The sequence below is a fragment of the Python bivittatus genome, unplaced genomic scaffold (assembly GCF_059951505.1).
Source record: "Python bivittatus isolate LINGU-HERP-01145 unplaced genomic scaffold, Pbiv_v1 ctg000840_np1212, whole genome shotgun sequence".
NCBI classification, from domain to species: Eukaryota; Metazoa; Chordata; class Lepidosauria; order Squamata; family Pythonidae; genus Python; species Python bivittatus.
This window is the reverse complement of record NW_028277113.1, coordinates 17,937,950-17,961,999: the sequence shown is the minus strand read 5'-3', so window position 1 is coordinate 17,961,999 and position 24,050 is coordinate 17,937,950. Positions and strand designations below refer to the sequence as shown.

The 24,050-nt window shown below is 39.8% G+C and overlaps 1 long non-coding RNA gene across 4 annotated transcripts in view; it reads left to right on the top strand.

The window, feature by feature from the left end:
• LOC112541480 (uncharacterized) overlaps positions 1-22,310 on the top strand; it is a 105,453-nt gene extending 83,143 nt beyond the window's left edge. For 2 of the 4 annotated variants that reach the window (XR_015793908.1, XR_015793909.1), the window contains exons 2-4: positions 5,185-5,350; positions 8,560-8,675; positions 8,833-22,310. This is a non-coding gene — a long non-coding RNA (uncharacterized LOC112541480). The remainder of the gene's footprint in view (positions 1-5,184; positions 5,351-8,559; positions 8,676-8,832) is intronic. The other 2 variants (XR_015793911.1, XR_015793910.1) reach the window with 2 other exon arrangements.
• The last annotated feature ends 1,740 nt before the right edge of the window (positions 22,311-24,050 follow it).

Below are 24,050 nucleotides of genomic sequence, written 5' to 3'. Positions count from 1 at the left end.
CCTGACCAGGTAGGATGGGTTGATGTAATGGGGATGAGACAGTCCCTCAAGTTTTCAATTCTGCTAGTCAAAATATATTCTTGGGATCAGAATTCTTTCATTCTGAGTAGATTTTTTGTTTTTTGCATTACACTGATTGAAGGATCTCAAGATTCAGACAGCAAATATAACAGATGCTACATATCCAGAAAGAATCTCTGGGCCTTCCCCAAACCCCCCTCCCCAAGAGTGCTTCCTTCTTATCTTCCACAGCCAATGGCTGTGCCAGATAAATCATGATTGCTGTAATCCAGCATGTTCAGAGAGTGCAGCTTGGGAAGTCCTCTAAAGAGCTTCAAGGGAGTTGTGGTCCAATATATTTGGAAGGCATCCACTTGACAGTTTCAGAAACTATAGTTGTTTTTAAGTTTAATTACTATTAAGCTGCAGCCCAGGCCATCTTGACTTTCCTTACTGCAGTGCCTGTCCAAACATTCCAAAACATTAATCCAGATGCTTCATTTCTGAGAAAGCTGAAACTAAATGAAAGCCAAGAGCCAATTTTTATGGGGCAACCAACTTTCATACCAACAAATGGTAGCAAACAGAATTTATCCTTGTAAATGCCAAGTATCAGATGCACCAGAAAATACTTTTTTTTTTTTGCATGGAGTCTAATAATTGCTCCCTCTTTCTCCCCCCACCCCTCAACCAAAATCATTTCAGATCAAGCAGAAAAGCTTTTCAAGAGGCAGGCAGAATTTTGGAGAAAAACAAGGATGCAGTAAGTCAGAAGAAATACACTGGGCATGGGGGCAGAACAGAATAAATATATAAATATTCAGCTTTATTTTTCATGTCGGAAAGGCCTGGTTGTAAATTCTGTTTTTGATATTCATCCCAGAGCCACTTTAAAGCAACCGATGGCCTCATCAGGGAGACAGTAAACACTAAGTCATAATTACTTCGTAAAAACAAGCAGCCTGTGCTCCTTCCACATGCTCAAATGTTGGTTTTGTTTCACTAAAATAATGTTTTTAAAAAGGATCATAAATCTATTATGCTCTATCTTTGGCTTCTTTCAATCCAATTAGTGCTTATATTAAAGGAAATTAAGACGAGAGTCTGAGTATCCAAGCTTCCCTTTTCTAGTGTGAAAAGTCTGAAAGGCTGGTTCTCTGCTCTCATTAAAACAGCCATTTATTCCAGGAGAGGATGTTGCGTGGCTGTGAAGGCTTACATTCACACTGAACTATGGAAAAATGTCTCCCCTTTGGCAGCCTGAGGTAACATTTCTCCAGCAAAGGGACTTCTCTTTAACACAATGGCACTGCTTTATGAATTACCATGCAATAAAAGAAAATATTTTTGACACAATCTCATCTCAGTTTTAATATCCTACCAGGTGACATCTGACACTGTGCTGGGGAGAATAACGCCTCTCTAGGTAGTCTTTCCAGCACAGCCAGAAAATGAACAGTCTATGCCATAAATATGGCCAACATAATTAGCAGAAACAGTGCAAGCCATGTTTAAAAATAAAGATGTTGTTAACATTTCCTACACTTTTCCAGTATCCAGTGTTTCATCTCTCCAATTTTGCAGCTTGTCTTATTTCTGGGCCTGCCTTGAAACTAAATGTGAGGTGGTCACTGAGAGTGCAAAGGCATGATCCAAAGTATTCATTCCATCAAAAATCTGGCAAAGAATCTTTTTTAGGACAACAGTCCCTGATTTTGAAATCAAGTTTCTAGCTTTCATAAACATGGAGCCAAGCTCTGCAAAAAGATCTGATGCTCAAAAAGCTGAGCTTCAGTTCCTTGTCTCTGGTTCATATTCATACTGTAGTGTACATTCTTCTATTACCATGTTGATCCGTGCCAAGTATTTGTCATTTATACACTTTTAAGAGAAAACTTGGTCCAGAGGGAATGGTTATAATTTTTCAACCTGCCTCGTCTAGAAGAGCAACCAAGCATTTATGTGTGAATACTGTATAGCATGATTTCACTGTGCTATAGTCTTACCATACAATGAATATAACAGATCATAAGTGTTTCACTTTTTTCTCTCCTTTGGCTAATATCAGCAAGCCACCTTTTATTACCCATTTCCTGATAGGTGTTGCTCCATTCTCCCACCACTTATCTTGCTTGTAATTAAAGTGGTGTTTTTAACCATCAGAAGAGAAGAAGTCGCCTTCTTTTGTCCTCCACATAGCATTTTAAATGATTCAGCTAGTCCTCATTTGGTGACTACCTCGTTTAGTGACTGTTCATGGTTACAGTGGTGAGGAAAAAATAACTTTACAACCAATCATCACATTTACAACATTCCCAGGTCTGTAAAGCAAAGGAAAGCTGAAGTAAGATCATAAGCACATTTGTGGTTTTACTTAGCGAGCACTTCGCTTAATGACCAAGTTGCTGGTCCCAAATGTGATTGCTAAATGAAGACTACCTGTATGTATGTATGTCTTTTCTCCCTCTTCCCCTTGCTATTTCCTGTTTTAAAGTTTTATTGGCCATTTGCATTTTCAGCTGAGTACAAAACATATTTCCTACACTGTGTTGGTTTTTCAAAAAAGAAAAACAAAGCTCTGTGGGGCTAACATTGTACTTTCTGGGAGTCTAAGTGGGGAATTACAACAGCAGAGGGACAGGTAAGAGGGAATTAAATCAGGAATACCTGCTCATGGAGAACTCAGATGAAAAGTAGGGAAAGCTGTCCTGAACAGAATAAACACTGGCTGCACAGGGTGGAGAAAACTAACTTTTCAGTTCCTGCTTTCCCTGAACCTACTTAAGTATTAGCTGCCTTAATTGGCTCAAAATGATAACACTGATACCTTGATTTCCCCACTTCTGTTTATTAGTTCACTTATCCCAGCACATGCTTTCATGCAAGGCATCAAATCTCATTCATTCATTCATTCATTCATTCATTCATTCATTCATTCATTCATTCATTCATTCATTCATTTCTGCTTTATCTCTGAGAGTTCAGTGTCCGTGAGATATCTTTCCTTTTTATCCCCATAACCAAAATCCTAAGAGGTAGGGCAGATGAGAGTGATGTACCCAAAGTCACCCATCCACTCTGTGGTTGGAGGAGCTGTTCTGATTCAAGTCTAATATACAGTGGTACCTCGGGTTACGAACGCCTCTGCTTACGAACTTTTTGGGTTATGACCAGCTCCGGCCGCAAAAATTTACCTCGGTTTGCGAACTCCGCCTCGGGGTACAAACCAGATCCGCAGCCATTTTCCGCCGTGCCACATGGTCCATGGCCATTTCCTCCCCGTGCCACGTGGTCCGCAGCCATTTGCCACCCGTGCCACATGGTCCGCGGCCGTTTTTCCACCCTGGCGTGCGGTCCGTGGCGGTTTTTCTGCCCGTGCCGCGCGGTCCACGGCGGTTTTTCCGCCCTGCCGCGCGGTCCGCGGCCGTTTTTCCGCCCTGCCTCGTGGTCCGCGGCCGTTTTTCCGCCCTTGACGCGTGGTCCGCGGACGCTGGAACAGATTAACGGTAATTACATTGAACCTTATGGGAAAATTTGCTTCGGGTTGCGAACAAATCGGGTTGCGACCGGAGTCACGGAACGGATTAAATTTGTAACCCGATGTACCACTGTATTGACAACTACACAGAAACAAAATGTCCAGAAACAACTGTAACTACATTCAGTTGTGAAACATCATTGCTTGCACCCAAACTACTGCATACCAGAAAGTTGAAAGAAGAGTGAAGCAGTGAGGTACAAGAAGAGCTACAACAATGCTCAGTACTTTCTGTTTTTCAAAGCCTGATTGTCTAGACTCATTAAAAAAGAAGAAGCAGAGGGAAAACACAGGACAGCAACAAGTTGGTTGTGAGATTGTATGGTGATTTTGTAAAAAATTTTTTTAAAAATGAAACAATTCCATGTTAAATATCTTATGTGGAATTGGCCAAATTATTTATTTATGTTTTATTTATTCTCTCCTACTTTCCTCTGGGAGCTCAAGCCAACACATGTGGCAAGGCTTCTCATTTGATTCTCTGGTTGGGCTGAAAGATACAGACTGATCCCAAACCAGACTGTGAGCTCCACAGTTGAGTGGGGACTTGACACTATATCCTAGTGAATCTCACAAACGTTTTACAAATAGTAGTTCATTTTTTTCACAATGGCCATTTCAGATTGGCCACCATTCTTTCAGTTTGCTAGATAGGGATGTCAAGCTAAGAAACAATGTTATGTAGAAGGCAAGTAATGGCTTTGAAGCTATGGACATCAGTCACAGACTGGACTAAGCCTATTGGCAATTTCCATTCCTTTGCTATGCAGGTGTGTCTGCCAGGGAGGGTCAGAAAAAGAGCAGGGCTTTTTAAAAACACAACACAAAAAAGGGGCAGGGCTTCAATGTCATGGTCACAGCCACCATCCTGACTTTTTGGAACCTTCCTCCCCATGCCTAAACCCATGTCCCTATGTCCTTTCCATTGGGTTGAATCTCTTGCTTAGGTGCAAAAGACAGATGTGTATTTATTTATTTATTTATTGGGAACTTCCATTTTCAGCAATGAGAAATGCTGCAGAAGTGATTGTGTTTTGCCCTACAAGTTTACAAAGGGTATTCGTGCAGTCATCAGAAGGAATACCTAACGTATCCGCCTCCAATTCCTGATCTTCTGGCATCATGGGAGGATAGCAGGCCTGAGTAATGGGAACCACATATATATGTCATATCAGGATGTATGTCACCAGGATAAGCAGATAACACAAATCCTATTTACTCTCTGTTTTTCAGTGTGAAACTGAGGGGGCAGGATGCTTAGTAGCTGAGCCCTGATTGGCTGAGAGATGTCTGCTGGCCTATAGTCCAGGAAAGGCATGTTCTGATTGGCTGTCAGTTCCCAGGGAGGGATGCAGCCTGGCAGGACAGGAGGTTCTCTAAGATGGTGAAAATTGATCATTCAAGCCCTGCTTCATCTCTACACAGAAATCCAAAAATATGGGCTCAGGAATGATGGTTGCCCAAAAGTGTTCTGTATCCCAGCACCAACCAGACTGAAATTTAATAATCCTGTTGTTCCTTTGCAGGAAAAATCAAGTCATATGGCATGACAGTGTGAAGCCTAATAGCAAATGAAGAAATGAATGCATTTCTCTCCTCAACCCCACCCTCCGTTTTCTTTTCTTTCTTTTCTCCTTCTCTTTCAGGCCAATGGAATCACTTATGAAAGCAGCTCTAGGAGTTCCTGTCATTGTATATTCCATCTCAAGGAAGCTCAGTCTGAAAATTGACAGTGAATGTACAATGGAACAACCCCAAAACTGACTAAGTGGAGAGCCCACTTAAAAGAAATGATTCCAGATTAATTGGCCGGTATGTTAGAGCAAGAGCCTTGGCTGCACATAAATACCTATGGAATCAGAAAACAAGAGCCATGAATTAAGATGAGAAAGGTGACATGATGGCACTCTTTGGAGAATGTCTGTGGACACATCTTGGCATATAATGGAGCTTATTTGGCAGCCTCACAGTGAATTCATTATGGATTTTACTGACAATTCTTGCATGAGAACTGTGCTTTTCTGGCTTATTGCAAAGGGTACTGTTAAAGTCACAAGCAGGGCTGCAAAAATTCTCCAGGATGTGGTCAACATCAGAACTCATTATATGTGTTAAAGGAATCATTTTCTCATAAAAGACCTGCTGATACTCACACTGATTCACTCTATCACATACAAAGTAAAGCTTGAGTGCGATATTCATCATTTTTATGTATGTGATTTAACAAGATTTTCTTAATTATTTCTCTATAGGAGTTTAGATTTGGGGAGAATTCTTTTCTTTTACGTTGTTTTTTATTTAAACATACAATGATAAAAAGTGCAATTGTTAAAAAATTACCTTAAAAATAGAAAATTAAAATTAAAATCAGAAAACAGAAATCACACCAAAGCAAAAAAAACAAAGAAGCAAAACAACAACAAAACAACCCCACACACAATTTGTGTGTGTGTGTGTGTATGTATGTATGTATGTATTACATACATTTGTAATCTTACGGAGAGATACAGAATTGTAAACATTTTCAAAATTGCTACCAAAAAAGATATATTAAAGGAAGCAAGCTATTATGAATTATTTTATTTCTGTAACCAAAAATGGAATTGGGGCTATTTCTGTCATAAGATTTGACACTAATTCAAAAGTTAACCATATAAGCATTTCCATGTAGAAACTCTAGAGACTGGATAGCCAAACCCCCCAGATATAGCTATGAACTGGCTTCTAGATTTATATCAGATCTTCCACATCAATAAATGTGCATAGTTGATTAATAGTCACATAAAGTTTCCATGAGGGAACACTGGTCATGAGGAGTGGCATAGCTGCTTTTATAAGCCTGGCTCTTATCTGCAAATATTATGCTAGAAATAGCCTTTTTGAACAAAAATGAGTGAAACTGGCCCTCCAGATACCATTGAACTACAACTTTCCAAAGTTTCAAGGCCAGTGATGAGGAATGCTGAGAGTTATACTTCAGCCACATCTGGAAGGTCACAGATTTCCCACCCTTGTTTTTAAATGTGGGCAGGCAGTTTCTGGAGACTGTTGTTCACATTTTAACATTCTTGGCCCCTGAGGATTAGTGGCAGATGAAATGGGAGCAGATGTAAGACAGGAGGATTGACATTTTCATCTGGTTTGTAAAATTTGTTGGGAGTAGGGTAGGATGGGGGGGTTCCAGAGTTTCACTCCTTATTTTTCCAAATACATTGCAAAAAATGATGTTGGAACCCATGTAGTCCACAGCCTGCAGGTTGCCCATCCCTGCTCTAAAAGATCTGAAAAATTCATTTATTTACTCCAAGTTTATTTAATCTACCTTCATCCTAAACTATGAAGACAGCCTTCAAGAAGCATAAAACCAAACATGTCACAAAATAATACAATAACACACTGTCACAATAAATATAAAGGATACGAACAGGAGTGAAAAGAAAACCAGCATAATACCCCAAAATACCTGCTCAAATAAGTAAGTTTTAATCTGACATTGAAATAATGGCAGTGGTGTGCTATTAAACATCAGTGGGAAAGTGTTCTAAAAATAAGATGTCAACAGAGAGAAAAATCTTCTGTGGCCTATTTCTACTATACTGAATTTTTCCTGGCAAAAGGGAAAAAATGTGTGGAGGATAGCTTCCTCTAAAAATGCTTGACAAAGGCAGTCTGGAACAGAATAGATTCTTTTTCAGCTATTTGTCTCCTAAATGGTTTAAGGCTTTAAATATAAGAACTGCTACCTTGAATTAGGCTCAGAATTAAAAAGACATTCAGGGGGCTTCACAAGGTGGAGTGACAATACATGCATCATATCATCAATGTGCAAATGATGTAAATTCCATACTGATGTCATTTTACATCATGTAAATGTATACAATGTCATTTTGAGGTCATTGTGACTGCTACTGGATGCCTGTGTATATTATGGTCCCATCTAATTGTGCCAACTAAAATTCTGCCTTTAACTTCATTTATCTTCAAGGGCAGCCCTATATAGTGAAAGGTTACCAAAGCATGGCTTGCTGTGGTTAGGTTTGCACTCAGTTTGTACTCAGGCAGCGATAAACAGATGCAAAGCACTTTTTTTTTCACTGATTATTCTCAATTTTCTGTGCTAAGAAGATGTGGTATCATGTTCCTGTTCTCTCTTTCACTCTTTGAAAAGTTCTATTTAATACAAAACTCCAATTGTTCCAAAAGCCAGAAGAATAGGCTGCTATGAATTTGTAGTAGATTAATCCCAACATAGCCTGTTGCTTTCCAAACCCAGAATTCACTTAACTTATAGTTGAAAGCTGGCTTGTTAGAATTAATCATATTTAACATTTGTTGTATTTCAAATAGCACAGCAGGCTATGGTTAATCAAAAACAGAAGTTCTACATGAGAAGAGCATAGCATACTGTATATGCGTGCCTTTTCTTGCACACACACATATTATGCACCATCCAGTTAGATCTCCAAGAACTGCCTCATCTGATTTTGCAGTTTTAGGGTACAAGAAAGGGTAATCTCACTTTTGCTATGGAGCTACATGCAACCTTTCACAAGTGTACTTTCTTTTGCATAACATAATTTTCCCCTCCCTTCCTCTCTTCTGAAATCTGTATGTTCTCAAAAACTGCTCCAAACTTCTAGAATATATATGAGGGTTTGGGGGTGGTCCTGAAGGGAATCGACAGAAGCAGTTGTGTTGGGCAAGAGGCATCTATTGGATTTTAACTTTGTTAAAAGAATTCATAGTGACTCACAAGCATGTGTTAAAGGTTGGGGAAACCACCTTTGGAAGGAAGTTATAGAGTATTCTGCAATAAACAGCTGGAGAATTTAACCTTTGTATGAGTGTATCCGGACTGCCAGTATATAAGTATTTGGAGTAGTGTGCCTAATGTGAAGTAGTCCACATATGGGGTGGGTAGAGGGAGGGAATGTGTGATCTCTCATGAAATAAAGAGAATGTGTGGTCCCTGCTGAATTGTTGAAATGAACTCTAGATGAACAAGATTTTTTGTTTTTCAGTGAAGAAGTAACAAGGGAAAAATAACTCTGGAGCTGAAAAGAGAAATAATATACTACCTTTAGAAAGCAACATCTACTGTTCTTGGCTTGGACAATGTACTAAAGCTAAAGTGCAGGTAAGCCAATAGAAGTGATGTCTCCACGGCAGGTACTTCTGAGACTCACTTGTGTGGGTTGAAAGAGTCTGCTCCAATCCGTGGGTGGGGAGCAAGTTTTTGTCATGACACTGCAACATACATTTTGCCTCTTACAAGTTATACGTTTTACTTCTAGGCAGCACTGCAATGCACATACAAAAGGATGGAGCTTGAATTGTGATCTCAAAATGCAAGTGTTGTCATTCTGGCATCATCGGGGTTAGGAACAGATGCCTGTGGCCTACATTTACCTCATTCTCTAGTGCTAATGTAGCTGGGTACTGTGAATCCTAAACTCACCCATTTAATTTTCTATTTAAATAGGAAGGTTTATTCCATACAAGTAATGATAAGGTCAAGGCTGAAGCTTTTCTAACTTATTTATTTGGACTCAGCACCACCATGGATCAAAAGCTTAGAAATAAGTTCCAAGCATCCAGGTGAGATGACACCAGAGGATTCCAGCCTGGCAGATTTATGGAAACTTTAGTTCAACCTGGATCAGTTCAGCTGTCTCCAGGGCTCCTGCAGTGGCAGTCGATGAAAAAAACATCCATATTGGTGGAAGTCTGCTTGCTTAGAAAATGTTTTTACAATGAGACTAAGAAAATATATGAAGTGGACTCCAGTGACTTTCTTGCTTCTTGTCACTACAAGATTCAGAGGCACCACCCCACCAGTGGAAAAAAATCAAAAGAATACTCTGATTTACTGTGTTATGGAAACCATCACAATCTCTGCATAAAAGGGAAGGGAAATGAAAAGGAAACACATCTGGTAGGAGAGAGAGGGTAGGCGGGGGAAGCATCATTAAATCTATAATTCTTTAGTGAAACTTGTCTCTCATGGAATGTTAGTGAAACTTGTCTCTCATGGAATGTTACAGGGGAGAAGAAGTAGGAAGACTCTTGTGTCATCCTGTCCTAAATGTACGCAACAGCTCGCAACAATATTTCAGTAGCAAACATCCGGTAGAAGTGAGAGCCACTGTTGGCCCTTTGATGGTCACTTGTTTTCTAGAATTCACAGATCCATTATATAGCTAAGTGTGATTGTTGCATGAGCTTTCTAAATCAAAAATGGGGGGAAAGGAAAGTTTTTGAAATACAATTAGGCTAACCAGACAATAGCATCCCCACAGCAGTTCTTCTGCTCTTTCTTGATCATGCTGTGGCTTTCCTCCATTTCTCCTCTCATTAATTTGTAACAAAGCTCCCTGCCAGTCTCTCAAGCTCAGCAATCTCCAGCAATTTAGGAGCTCAAGCACAACCCCTTTCTTAGCCCCACAATTTAAAATTCTGCTTCTAAGATAAGATCCTCTCCAAGGCACATTTTCTAGGGATGGGGGAGAAATTAATTCAGTATCTGATTCTTCCCCCAAACTCATCAGTTATGTGAGGCTTTGATTTTCTTCAGTCAGGTGCTTTGTGTCCTATGATTCTTGTTGAACATGCCTCTTCTCAAGGCAGTGCTTCATGTCCTCTTGAGGCCACATCTGGCAGTCCCAGGAACTGACTGGAAGAGTCAGAAGAAGCTTCTCTGTCTCCATAGCAATTAGAACTGCTGGGTGAGAGCTCTAGGGTGACAGTAAGACCACTTTTAGGGGCAAGATGGGTGCATGGGTTCAGAAACCAGTTTCCAAGGGCTATTTTGCATGGTACTTCACAGAAGAAAAATTTTCCTTCAAAGCTTTGCATAACCTTATGATAAGTCAATATAATAGCCAAACATCTTTCAAAAAATTGTTCTGTACTCTGCAACTTAAAATAGGTAGGCAAAAATGCATATATTAGAAAAAAGAACAGGTAAATATTTGTACACTAAAGGAGCAAAAAAGCACAGCCTAGGGACTGCATGCAGCCTACCAGCATCCGTTTTGTAACCCTTGGAGCTCTCCAAATTAGAGGGGTTCAGGGGCAGGAGGGTGCTTTAAGCCTTGTAAATTTTTATAGTCATAATCTGTTTGGGCAACATGATTTTTTATTTTAAAATGGGAATGGGAATGCTCCCATTTCTATCCTTAAAACCATCCAAAAGTACTCCAAATGATGAAAAACATCAAAATGTTTCCACTTTATCCCTTCCAGTGACATCTCAAAGTTACCATGTGCAGCTTGAGGGCATTCAGGAGCAGAGGCATTGGGGGAAGGGGGAATGTCAACATGATGGCTGAAACCACTTGATTGAAGCCCCACCCTTTTTATTTGCACAATAAACAAAACAATAACAAAACCTGGCTTGGCACTTGTGAACCCCTCAACACGTAAGTCAATAACAACATCACTGTCCAATTCAAAGAAGGCTTTTAAAAATCAATTCTTACTTGTTTTATACTGAAATCTTTGAAGTTAATTTTTTAAAGAATGGGCACTAAAATGGTAAACATTTTCTGTATGAAGTATAGTTGCATTGTCAGCAGAACCAAGAGTGTGAAGAATGCTATATATGGGAACCCACTATCACATGGTCAGCCCAGTTGATGAGAACATAGCTTTAAGTCATGTTCTACTAGATCATGACATATTAATCAGTTTGTAGGGTGGGGTGGGTGGAGAGATTAATACTTTGAACAGTTGAAACAGACTACCGAGATCTTTTATATTTTGGTGATGCATTTCCTAGATGTGCATGGTGCAATCCCATAAGATAAACCAATTGCATCAGGGGTTTTCCCCCCATTATATCATCAGCAAGCTAACCTGGAAGATGCTGACTGAATGGGAAAGGCTCATGTGATTGGCTCCAACCACACAATGGATTCATTGCTGCCCAGTGAAATAAAACATGGACAGCAGCTCCTAATCAGTTGTGGCTACATGTGAAGAAGGCCTGATGTATCCTAGCTTTCCCAGTTGCCAATACAGAGTGTCAAATAGAGTTTGCCTAGAATTAGTCCCCCAAATTCCTAAGGATTATGATCAGTGTTCTGAACTCTCATCTCATACTGTATCATGGCGCTGCAGGCCTTCATGATCAGTCTGTTTAAATTAGCAGTGTAAGTGATACATCAGACATATCACAGAAGTTGTCAAATGAATTTTTAGCAGGAAGTGCTATTACCATGGCAGTTTTCTGTGAATGGCCTCTTACCTGTTTTGTTATAATTCATCCTGGATTGTTATGGGCATCCCAATTTTCTGAACACAGCCATGCACAAATAAAGCTGATGAGAAGTGAGAGGTTGATGGCCATTACAGTTCAAAAAGGAGAAAATTCTTCACTCTGTTCCCTGCAGGCACAAGGGTACAGAGAAAGCAAATGTGGTTCATCCAAATATCACTAACTTGTAATATTGTGGGCATTTAGAAACAGATAAGCTGAGAGACATTCAGGCAGATAGATGAGTGCATGAAACAGGAAGTGAATGAACAACATAAAAGCCCATTTGTATTTCTGACAATCCTCACCATTCTGAATATGTTTATGTTTGCATGATAGCTTTGCCTCCATCTAAATCAAATATTTGCAAATGGGTAAGGGCCTTTAGGGCTCCAAGATAACCCATGTGTAACAAAAATGTATGAGTTGACATGCAAATGTCCGATAAGTAGCATGTGTTTTACATAATAGTGAAAGCGTGTATTGCCGAACTTAAACCTATCTATTTTTATACGTTGCTCTTTGAATTGCTGACAGTCTGCTGCTGCATATTTTTTAGAGGCTTGTAAGTTCTGTCATTTGGGCCTGTTGTGCTCTCTAGGTAGATGTTCTCCAAATATCTTTAAAAAACAAACAAACCCAAACCTTGCATTTGCTTCCAAATCACTGATGCTGTAAATGAAACGCTACTACTTCAGTTCTGAACTGCTGCCTGAAACTTTGATCTGAAACATATCCATCCCCTGATCCAGAGGAGCAGGGACAGAGGAGGAGGAGCTCCATGAACTAATCCCCCGTCCCCCCCTTTTTTTAAAAAAAATGCAAAAATGCAAAAAGCTGTTAAGCAGGGAAGGACAACTGGAGGATATAGGTAGAGATCTCCTTTTGCTTTTCCTGCCAACTGGTCAATGGATGAGATTTTTGTTTTTACTGTATAACAAAGCTTCATATGCATAATCCCGTCTAATGGATTGGAGAGAGGAACCATGCATGCAGTACTTATCTGGGCAAGTGGATTACCTCCAAGTAAGTACTTGCTTAAAAGCCTGCTGCTTCTGAATACTTGCCTATGTTTGTGGTCGTATTTTAGAAGCAATATTTGAACAATTATTCTGCATCTGTTGATTTCATTGTTCTGTTAGGGAATTGTAGTGCCCTGTACAGAGCAAAGACATTTCCCCCCTTTCTTCCTGCTACCTAAGTACTTAAATGTTCTACGTTATAGTCAGCAACACAGCACTGGATTGTATCACACTTATTTTTTTTATTAAAACTTTTATTAAGATATATAAAAAGTACAAATCAAATACAAATCAAAAAGAAGAGAAGAGAAAAAAGATAGAACTAAAAGAAAAAGGCAGAAACTAAGATAGTGAGAATAGTTAGAAAGATGAAACAGAAAATGACTTCCGACTATCTCCAATACAGATATGAATACAAATTTGGAAAAAGGTTATTTCTTACCACTAATTAATCCAAATTCACATTATTTCTATCAACACAAAGCACGTGTCACACTTAGATGTCATCAGTAGATCCCCACATTTAAACAAAAATATTTATTTATATAATTTATTTAATTTATAGGCCACCCAACTCACAAACAACTCTGGGCTGCTTACAACTAAAAAAACAACATATGAAAAGAATGCAACAGATCAGAAGAGCAAAATACAAGAACAAAACTAATTAAAAAAAAAAACAGGTGAAACCAAACCAAACAGAAAGGGCTTGACAGTCACCCTGTCCCCAAGGCCTGGAAGAACAACCAGGTCTTCAATACTTTCCTGAAAAAATGAGGGTGAGAGTCACCCACATCTCTGGAGGACAGGAGATCATTCCAGAGGGCAGGAATTTCCACAAAATAGGTGTGCTTCCTGGGTCCTGCAAGATAACATTCTTTAATTAATGGGACCCAGAGCACTCCCATCCTACTGGACTAAACAAGACAGGCAGAGACAACTGGAGATAAGCACTTCCTGAAATAGCCAGTCCCTATGCCATGAAGGGCTTTAAAGATGATCACCAGCATCTTGAATTGCACCTGGAAGCCAACATGTGCATAGCATGGTGCCCTCATCACTGCCTATGCCAACATGTTCTGGACCAGCTGTAGCTCCAGATGATCTTCAAGGGCTGGCCCATGTAGAGTGTGTTACAGTAGTCTAATCGTGAGGCAACTATGGCATGAGTGTCTGAAGGTCTTCCCAGATCAAAAAAGGATGCAACTGGAGCACTTCAAGGTGGTCCAGACAAGAAGTACCAACCATGAGTACTAACACTACCTTTATTGTGAGGTTACAGTAACAAAATCTTACAAGTCTGAAAGTACCTCTCCCCTCCCTTACTTTTACTCTCCCAAAAACTAGGGAGGGTCCCTTCTGCGATACTTTTGCCACCCCCACCCCTCCTTCGGACTCAGATTTTATTTATCAGACTGTTTTGCAAGCTGCAGCTCTTCTTCTTGTCTCCTGAGGTCATTCCCACGTACCAATACATACCTGTGCATGAGTATCCTCTTGGGCACAGCTTCTACCTGCTCTGTGATCCAAAATGTTTAAAAAAATAGTCAAGGCCATACTCTTTAAAAAATTAAATCATCTGAGATCTCACAAAATTTGGCCATTTTTTGAGATTTCAGGTGATTTGATATTTAAACAGATCTTCTAGAGGCTTGCACCTGATATGGAGGTAGCGCAAGGCAAAGATCCAGATTTTCTGCTCCTGCTGTAGGGCATAGCTGGCAGTTGGCAGTACTTGAATCAGTAGAAAAGTATGCTGGCATAAACTGTGCTGTCCCCACTGCCAAGGGCATTCTGCCTCAGGAAACAGGCCGTGGGGTGGTGCTGTCCTTACTCTTTTAGTGCAAGCCAAACTGAGGAAAATGCTTGGTGTACATACAGCTTTCCACATTACAAGAAGGTAGCTATTATTTTTCTGTTGAGAGAACTGAAACCCTTGCAGGGTTTTGTAGCATCTGAGATGCATGTGAATGAATGAATGCAGATGTGCCTTTTGCATTTCTTTTCAAGGCTGAAGTTTATTCTTTTTCCTAACAGGATAATTTTAGTCTTGGCCTGGTCTTGGGAGAAGTTCTGCCTTTTATGAGTAGAGGACTTCTATTTATAACCAGCTTTTTTCTTATCCTAGATAGCATGTTAAGCTCACACGAACTCTTTTCTGGTAGTCAAAAAAGCCAGTATGATACAGTTACCATTTCTTTTCTGTTTCCTTTCCTGGTCGTGACTTGGATCTTTCCTCTTAAGTACATGGAACTAGGTAAGCAGGGAGTTTCTCTTTCTGCTTTTATTTATTATACAATGCAGGTTCAGTGGGCCATAAAGTCTCCACTATTCAGGCTTTAATAAAGGATGATCCTCTACTCTTCCCTCCCCCCACCCAACCCCCAGCTTTGCATGTATAACCAAGCTGTGGTCAAAAAATGCAGCTGGTCCTTTGTTTGGCACATTTGGTGAAGAATGACCTTAGGGAAGGGGTGGAACATGGTGGAAAGCTTTGTTATTTTCCTCCACATTTCAAATATTCAAGGATTAGAACTGCCAGCTGAACTGACTTTGACAAGACACTCCTACCCCCAAAGAGACTCCATTATGTCCTGAATTAAAAATACCCCTTTCAGAATAGGTATGAGTTGGGGGCTTTATAAGTTGTATATCAAACTATGATTGAATACTGACTGAAAACTGAACTCCATAAAAAAACCAAGATGCTCCTGTTTGCTCCCCGCTCACAACTGATGAAGATTCCCCAATAGTTGAATATGTTTTACGCTAAAAAGCACAGATTCAGTCTCTGGTATCCTCAGTAAAAACCAGGAAAAGCTTCTGTCCAAGATTTTGGAAGTCCAGTATCAGTTGGAACGGGTAACACTAAGATACAGGGATAGATAGTTTAACTTGGTAGAAGGCAACTTTTCATATTCCAAGACCTTTACCAGCAGCCATTTTGAATTTCTGCAGCAGGCAGTTTGACATGGGAGTGGCAACAGAAGAGCAGCAGTTGAAGAAAACTTTGACTTATGCACTGAGTGACCATAAAATAACAACACACAAAAAACCCTTCCAAAATTAGACCTTGACATTTGAGGTAGTTTAAATTATTCCTAATTTAACTAAGGATGGTTGTGGTGAAAGGTGGATATGAAATACCCTGGTAGTTTTCTTTTGGATCCAAACTATCCAGGAATTAGTCACTGAAAGTGTGACTTTCATTCAACCTTCTAGTAAGTTATGAAGTGGGATGGAGATAATTCAAAACCTCATTGGTAGACCCTACTAATTCCCTTGCTTGCATGACCCCTTATGAATGATGATGATGGTTGCTGAAAAAATTAAATTTTCTCCAGTTTTGCATTGGGCAATTTTGTGGGCAAGTGATCAGGTGTACACATGAAAAGGTGGAGCTCTGTCACAACTTGCCCCACACCTTGCCTGGGTAATCACTGAAGTTGGAAGAGACTTCAGAAATCATCTGGTCCAACTCCCTGGTGGTGCAGGATCTGTTAAAGTATTCCGGTCAGACGCTATCAAGCCTGTTTGAACATACCGCTTAATGTGGTAACCTCACTGGGGTTCCTAGCATTATCTTACTTAAAGACCAAGTTCAATAACAAGTAGCAACTTATCTCCCAGGGCTATCCCATATAGAGGCAGAGACTACAAGGATCTTGAGAATATGGAGCCTTTAGGTCTTATGTTGTCATGGGAACTCAATGGCGTGTAGAGGCTTTTTGGAACTTTTTGACTCCATGTTCGGTCTGTATGAAAGTCATAATATCCTCAGAAAGCTTTAAAAAGCAGTTATTGTATATCCAGATCCGTCCCACTGTTCTTCCAAAAGTTAGCCAGATTTCATTCATCCTATCTAGATTATGTTTATCTCGTAAACATAGGAAAGCTATTCAGTTAAGTTTTCCCCATTTAAAACTAAAATTGCATAAAATTTTTAAACATTTCTCCTTTTTGGAAAGGAAAACTTGTGCTGTTACCCACTTCCATTAATGCTGGGAAACCTGCCTATTTCCTTCCTTTGGTTCTTAATTCAGTGCAACCTAGTAAAGAGAACAGATAAAAGGTAGCTTAAAAAAAAAAAAGTAAATATGCCGCCAGTGTGTGTGTCTATCTATCTCTATATAATATATAGCTATATCTATATGTCTTTTCCTTTATGAAGAAAAAGCCATGAGATTTTGGCATCTGAAAAGAAGGTGTTTATTTGACTTCAGTTCCATGACTGGTATCAAACTGTCCAGCCTGCAGTGCAAAGAAACATGAAAAGGCAGGCAAGCGCTTGTTCCAAATTTAGTTGCTCCCAGTAGGTCGGTGTTAGAATTTGGAAGCTATTGCTCACAACAATTATTTCTTAAGTCTGCAAATGGCATGCCTGGAAAGGCAAACAAGCTATGAATTATGCAAGGAGGGGGAAGCTTGAGGAGGAGGAGGAGGAAGAAGAAGGGAGCTAAAGATATTGTGGGGAATATGGAGCCTTGGATGGCTATCTTTCAGGCCTGCTGAAGGAAACTTCCTTGTGATACACATTCAGTAACAGAAAAATTAAAGCAAATAATGTGAGTTATGGCATTTCGAAGATTTGCAAGGCAAAGCATCTTCAAGTCTAAAACACATTTCTGTGCTTTTTAATTTACAGACCTATTACTACTGTAAGTTCTTCTCCATGAGGAGGCTCATGGCCTGGTGGCAGACTGCATGCATTGTCTTCAGAGAATACTAGGTTCAGTCATTAGTATCTGTGGTTTAATTAGCTCAGGGAGCAGTCTGGGAAAGACTTTTTCCTCAAAACCCAGGAAGTCCATCATGTCAGCACAAATAATGGTGAGCTTGCTGGACAAAAGATATGTTTATAATTTCAAAAGCAGTAATGATGGACAAGCTTCTCTCAATCTTCTCTGCACTGTGCAGAGATTGGCAGTGAGGCCCCAAAAGCTTCATCAGTACCGCAGTTGAGCAATAGCCACCATGAGTCCTGTAGGAGCCTGTGGCATACAATTGAAATGAATGAACAAATGAATGTGCAATTCTGTGGCAAGTCTCCAGTATAGTTTAGTAGAGAGGTCAATATAGGAAGAGTTCTCTGGAATGTATTGCCTGAATTTAGAAGCACGGCTATTTTGTTAGTTACTTCCACCATTTTCATCATTACATAGACCATTGATTAAATGAGGATTAATCCCAAAATGCAGAATAAAAGCAAACAAATGCACTTTTTATCACTTTCTGTTATACCAATGACTTCCTTGGACTTTCATGATTGTATCACCAACCATCACCATTCTGATACTCAGTGTTATTTGTCTGCAACTGGAGTAGACAAGGTCAACTGAGAACTTCAACTATAAGAAAGAAATAGATTACAGCTGTTGCTAATTTCTTTCCTTCTTATAATTAAAGGCCCAAACTATTGCACATGACGTAAGTAAATTCTTTAAACAGAGCTGATTAATCTGTCAAATTTTATTTTTGTAAAAAAAGCAGCCATGGACTCCTGATGCAGAATAGTGTCCCAATCTGGATTAGCATCTGGCAGGAACGTTCTTATGAAAGTCATCTCCTCCCTCACTGCTATTTGTTCCAAAGTTGCTCATTGCACTCAGAATAACTTACTTTTTCAAAAGAATAAAAGAAAAAAAAGTATGAAAGAGCAATTTTCAGCAGAAAAGCTGCATGGGATCCTAGAGTAAACATAGCTTTGAGAACATAACTGAAAGCCATTGCTGTTTTCCCAGAAATCAAAAAATGTCTCTTTAATTAACCATTCCTGTTAAAACAAGTGAGAAACATCACATGTGTATTTAAACATTCCATGCATTCAGACTGAATGATCCTCCCCATGCCAGGTTGCATAGCACATTTAATTGCAGTGTAGCTACACTTCAATTGTGCCCAAACTCATTCCTGCTCTCCTTACTTGAATCACATATGGAAATAGAATTCTTTTTCCATGATCCCCTCCTTAGTTCCTTCCCCTGACATTCCTCTCAAAGCACATTTGTTAACTTGAGTGGCATTTGTAAAATTGCAATCCCGTTAACACAGCAAGTAATCTAACACATGAGCGGTTCATCAATCATTTAATTGGGACATCTTGCTCCCCTCCCAGATGTTCCCTTTCAACAGATATTATTGTGTTCTCAAAAAATTTGGATAATTACTGGCCCTATAAATATAGTGCACAAGATTAGTTGGCTTCAGCCACCTCTTCCTTTCTTCTATAATGGCTTCATTGTATCATAAATCACTGGCCCCAAGTCAAACAATAAACTTCTAGAGTTACTTCCTGCTATTGGTCTAAGAATGGAAGCCAACAGCCTATCAACATTACATATTTTACCTTTTTATTCCAATATACATATACTGAACTATATGTTCCTGTGCAAATATACACCTTAAATAGTAAATTGTCTTTGAAATATCTTGTTGGAATAGAGCAATCTTTTGTAAGATAGTGCACTGCAAACATAGCCCAACACAACTTCTGAATTCTCCATTGACCATACTGGCCAGGAAACCAAAGAGCTATAGGTAACACTTATATAGCCATCAGGCTGGAAATACTAGAATAGAGAGTTTATAACTTTATTCTTTTCTCCAGGAGCTCAAACTGTTGTAACAAAATCCTTTCTAGGAGGGAAAAAAATGTCTCCCTAGTCTCCATAGTCAAATTCTGGGCCAACCATTTCTACTCCCAAAGGTAGACAGAACTAACAATAGATGTTAGGGTACCGTAGAAGATGAAGCTGGTTTGCAGCACATTGCAGTCAGAGAGCTAGTAGACCCTCTTTCAAGCCTTATTTGCTGCTGCTCTAGCATAACAGTAGAGTTCAAACATGATGTAGCATTTTGGCCCTTCATTGTTGTGACCTCTTCTTTTTGTGTTTGTGAAGTCTTTATAGTAACTACATTATGTGTAGTGCATTTTTAAAGTGCCAACCTGAAACATAAAATTGATCAATGCAATAGGAAGGTGCATCAGAGGGAGATAAACATGGAGGAACCACAAATAATATAGCAACCTTTTTAAAGCTGGGGGTGCAGACTCCCCATTATTTTTTATCCCAGCTAATTTCAGGTAGCACTTCAAATTGTAATGTTTTCAGTCACTTGAGTCGTGGGGCCAACAGAAAGGGTTAATTCCTTTTGAGAAGCCGGGGCCAGAAGAACTTCCTTCCTGTTCCCTGGGAGGAAACCTTCAGGCTTTGGCTCTGCCTTCTTGAGAAGAGTAATTGTTTCCAGTTGGCTTCAGCCTTCCGAACTGGAAACCTAAAGGGAGCAAGATACAGAGGGAGAAGAAGAGAGAGAAGACGAGTCCTCAGAAATCCTAAGGAAGACTATGCTGCAACCCCCTTACAATGGATTCTTTCATCTGGCCGGTCACTGAGGCCTTGCTGTTAGTGGAAGAACCCTAAAGGTAGTTGGCAGGACTAATGGCAGCATTTCTCCAGCAAGCTAATCCAGAGACAGTAGCAAACACAAAATGCTTCTTGGCTGAGGAGCAGAACAAGGGGCTGAAAAAGCCTCAGAAATGGCCCCTGGTGGTGTCAAGTCCCATACCACTGGGCATGATCAAGGAAGCAAGAATCACACAGACTTGAATAAGGTGTTTTAATGCAAGAATTAGGGGTACAGGATACAAGGATACAGAATTCTGAAAGCTGCTATCTGAGATCTTCTTCATGAAGAAAGTGGATTTATCACTGGTCTCTTCCTCACTTACCCCAAGCAAGGTACAAACATGTCCTTAGACCTCTTTTTTTTCTGCCATGTTCTTATGACATTGACTTCTCATCTCCTGCCCATATGAGAGTCAGCTTAAAGTTATTCTGTTCCAGTGTTACATCAGTATTTACCATCTTCAGTTATTTCTCCCTTGATCGGAGAGTGCATTTTATCGACTCCATTTTGGCTTTGGTGGCATTAGGTGCCATGGTAATGACTGTGGTTTTACATAGGCCAATCATGATGGCATGTTCTCCATGGTTGTCCACCAGCTATTTCTGGGCACTGGGTCAGAATTCCTTGGACACTCTCTTGACAGCACTGCCATTTCCTTGCAGCACTAGCTGAAGACGGAGCTTACTCACTGGTGATTTCCCTTCTATTTTATCTCATGCCCTCTTTTATATCTTTTAATTATCAGCTATTTTTTCACATAAGCTTAGCATTCATTTGGAGGAGTGCTATGCCCATGTTCAGAAATAACCCAAGTGATAGGTAACAGGAGCAGAGGATGGGCTGGGAGGAACATCAAGAGGACTCCCTTCCACTCCACTCCACACACCTCCTTAGCACTTGCCACCTGTTAGGCAACTTGATAGAATTTACTTTAGGGAAAGTGATTGGTATTTGTTTCCCCCTAGCAGGTGACACTTCCCTGAGATGTTGTGGCAAAACAATGACAACAACAACAACAACAACCAGGCTTCCTCTATCTCTATGTCGTATTCTCTGTGTTGAATGCTGTGTATGTAAATTTGTAAAAGCATCTTTCCTGGGTCAACGAAACAAAAGTGGCCCAGCACATGCAGCAATCTGTCTACTTTGGGGTCACAACCAGTTTGCCACTGATGTATAATTGAAATATCGTTGGGGCTGACTGGAATGCTTTCACTCAAGCTTTGCTTGAATTGTGGTTTTGCCTGTTTCCTTCAGGTGACATTTAGGTGGTTTGTACCTTCAAAGAACCACATGCCTCCACAGTCCGGAAACTGTTCAGCTAATCTCCCATGAAAGTATAAGCTTTAGGCTGGGACTGGTTAGTCCCCATGATCTCAAGACCAAAGACGCAGGTGGTTTTACAAATACCTTGACTGCTGTTTTACTTTAGGTGTGTATGCTTGATGAGAGATACTATCAAGGAAAATGTGCAGTCAAATTATTTTTAGCTGTTGTGGTTTTTGTAATTGTACATGGTAGCTGAATTAAGTGAAACCTAGCTAACATAAATATTCTCAACTGAAGAATATGTGACAGATATTTAGTTATTTTCTGGGAAGGGGTCAAGAGAAGAGCCCTAATTTTCATATACCTTGTCTTCTTGCTGTGGGAAGTGACAAAGACTGGGTTGAGGGGAGAAGCAAGAAAATTGACAGCGGAACATTGATGGAAGGGAAGTTCACCAACAGCATTTTGCCCAAAATGTGTTCTCTAGCATACCTGAAAGGATACCAGAGGAGGTATGAATCTAAACTGGAACTGAACATCCAAAGTACCTATTCATCTATTTAACTATGGCATTTTTAGAAAGTTTTTAAAGCATCACATCTTTTGCTTGTATTATACGTCTAGCTTGTACGTGACATTAAATATTCCAATGAAATGCTCAGAACTCAAATAGAAGATTTGTTGAGTGAAGTAACTTTGCCTCATTGGAAGCAATACGTGTATAAATGCATTAAGAGTGCAGTATTATGCTGTTATTCATACTGATCTACACATAAAGATTCATACAAACTAATGGACTGAAGTATAACTTATTTACAAGTTAAACCAAGTTGGTGTTTTTGCATTCAAGCATTTACATTGGTTTAGATTGATTTAAATAGAGTGCCTTCAGTTTGCCTGTGATATGATAGCATTTTACAACATAATAAATCAAGTAATGATAAGAAAAGTAAACACATTTATTGCAGTTTTCTAGCATAGTTCATATATATTAAATCTGTAGGTTATTAAAGATGATTTAGTATTAAGGTGAAGAGCATAAGCTGTAAACTAGGTATATATCTTAAATTCAGATATGAACACATTAATAGAAAATTATTTGACTTCTGTTAAAGGAGTGCTGTATTTGAATAATTTTCTACTTCAAACCTGTTTTAAAGATAAAAACTTTTAAGAAGAGGAGCAAGGGACTTGAAGGTGTCCATTAAAGTTTAATGCCTGGGCCCCAGACTAAGCAGCACATTATTATAAATGAATGAATGAATGAATGAATGAATGAATGAATGAATGAATGAATGAATGAATGAAATGTAGGAACCAAATAGGCAAAATCCCCCAAATTGATATTATTTCTATGACAGTAATCACGTTTTTTGAGAAGATAGAATCATCAGTATGAAAGTTTCACAGCACAGAGCATCAATGTAGGGAAAAAAACGATACAGTTCTGATCTGAGAGGTAAAAAGTGCTCATGGAAGTGTATAAAGTGATTTCTGCATTGAAAGTTCTTAACCAAAGCTGATCACTTTGTAGGAAAGGAACTGATTCCAGCTTTACATGTCCTTTTTTTGCCTTCGAGTCAGTTTTTGACTCCTGGCAACTGCCAGACAAGTCCCTGCAGTTTTTCTTGGCAAGGTTTTTCAGAAGTGGTTTGCCATGGCCTCCTTCCTAGGGCTGAGAGAGAGTGACTGGTCCAAAGTCACCCAGCCGGCTTTGTGCCTAAGGTAGGACTAGAACTCATTGTCTCCCGGTTTCTAGCCTGGGGCCTTAACCACTACACCAAGCTGGCTCTATATGTCCTTCCCTCTCCCCAAATCCATATGACTACAGCCTCAACTTCCAGATTATGTGTGGCCAGTTTGGAACCCACCAGCCATATGCAGTCCATGGTGGCAAAGCTTGCAACTTCTAGAGCTGTGAAGGGTCCTCCCCACTTTTACTGCTGGACGGCTGATCAGGCAGTCCAGTTGGCCTCTGGGAAACAAGAAGCTGTTCTTCCCCTATTTTGGGCCCCACTAACTAGTTGATTAGTTGATCTTTTGGAGAAGTGCCTTCTTGCACTGAGAGCCAGTGATCTGCAGAGGAAAAGGAAAAAGGAAAGCTCCAGAATAAATGTTCAGGCCTAGGAAGAAGTTTTTTTCTTTTTCTAATCTGATCTCCACTAAACTCACATGAAGAAGAAATCCAAAATCTAGGGGAGGTAATAGCAAAATATGAGATTAAAAAAAAGAGGGCTTTAAAGTCAGCCTACATTTCACATTGGGTAGGATGGTTGCTCCGTAAAACAATAATGGGATACTTTGAATGATTGTTAAATAGGGCTGCAGAAAACATTTGAAAGAAGCTCTTTATTAAGTCTTCCAGAAGGCTTTGCACAGCTGCCTCTGAAGGTTCTCTGGCTCTCTCCACATGTGGATGCATGCACAGCTGCATTATAGTTACAGCTGTGGTCCCAGTGGAAACATTGCCAAGGCATACACTAACATGTACAGACCACCTGGGAAAGCCTTTGAAACAGCTGCACCAAGACCTCCAAAAGATGCAGCTGCTTTAAAG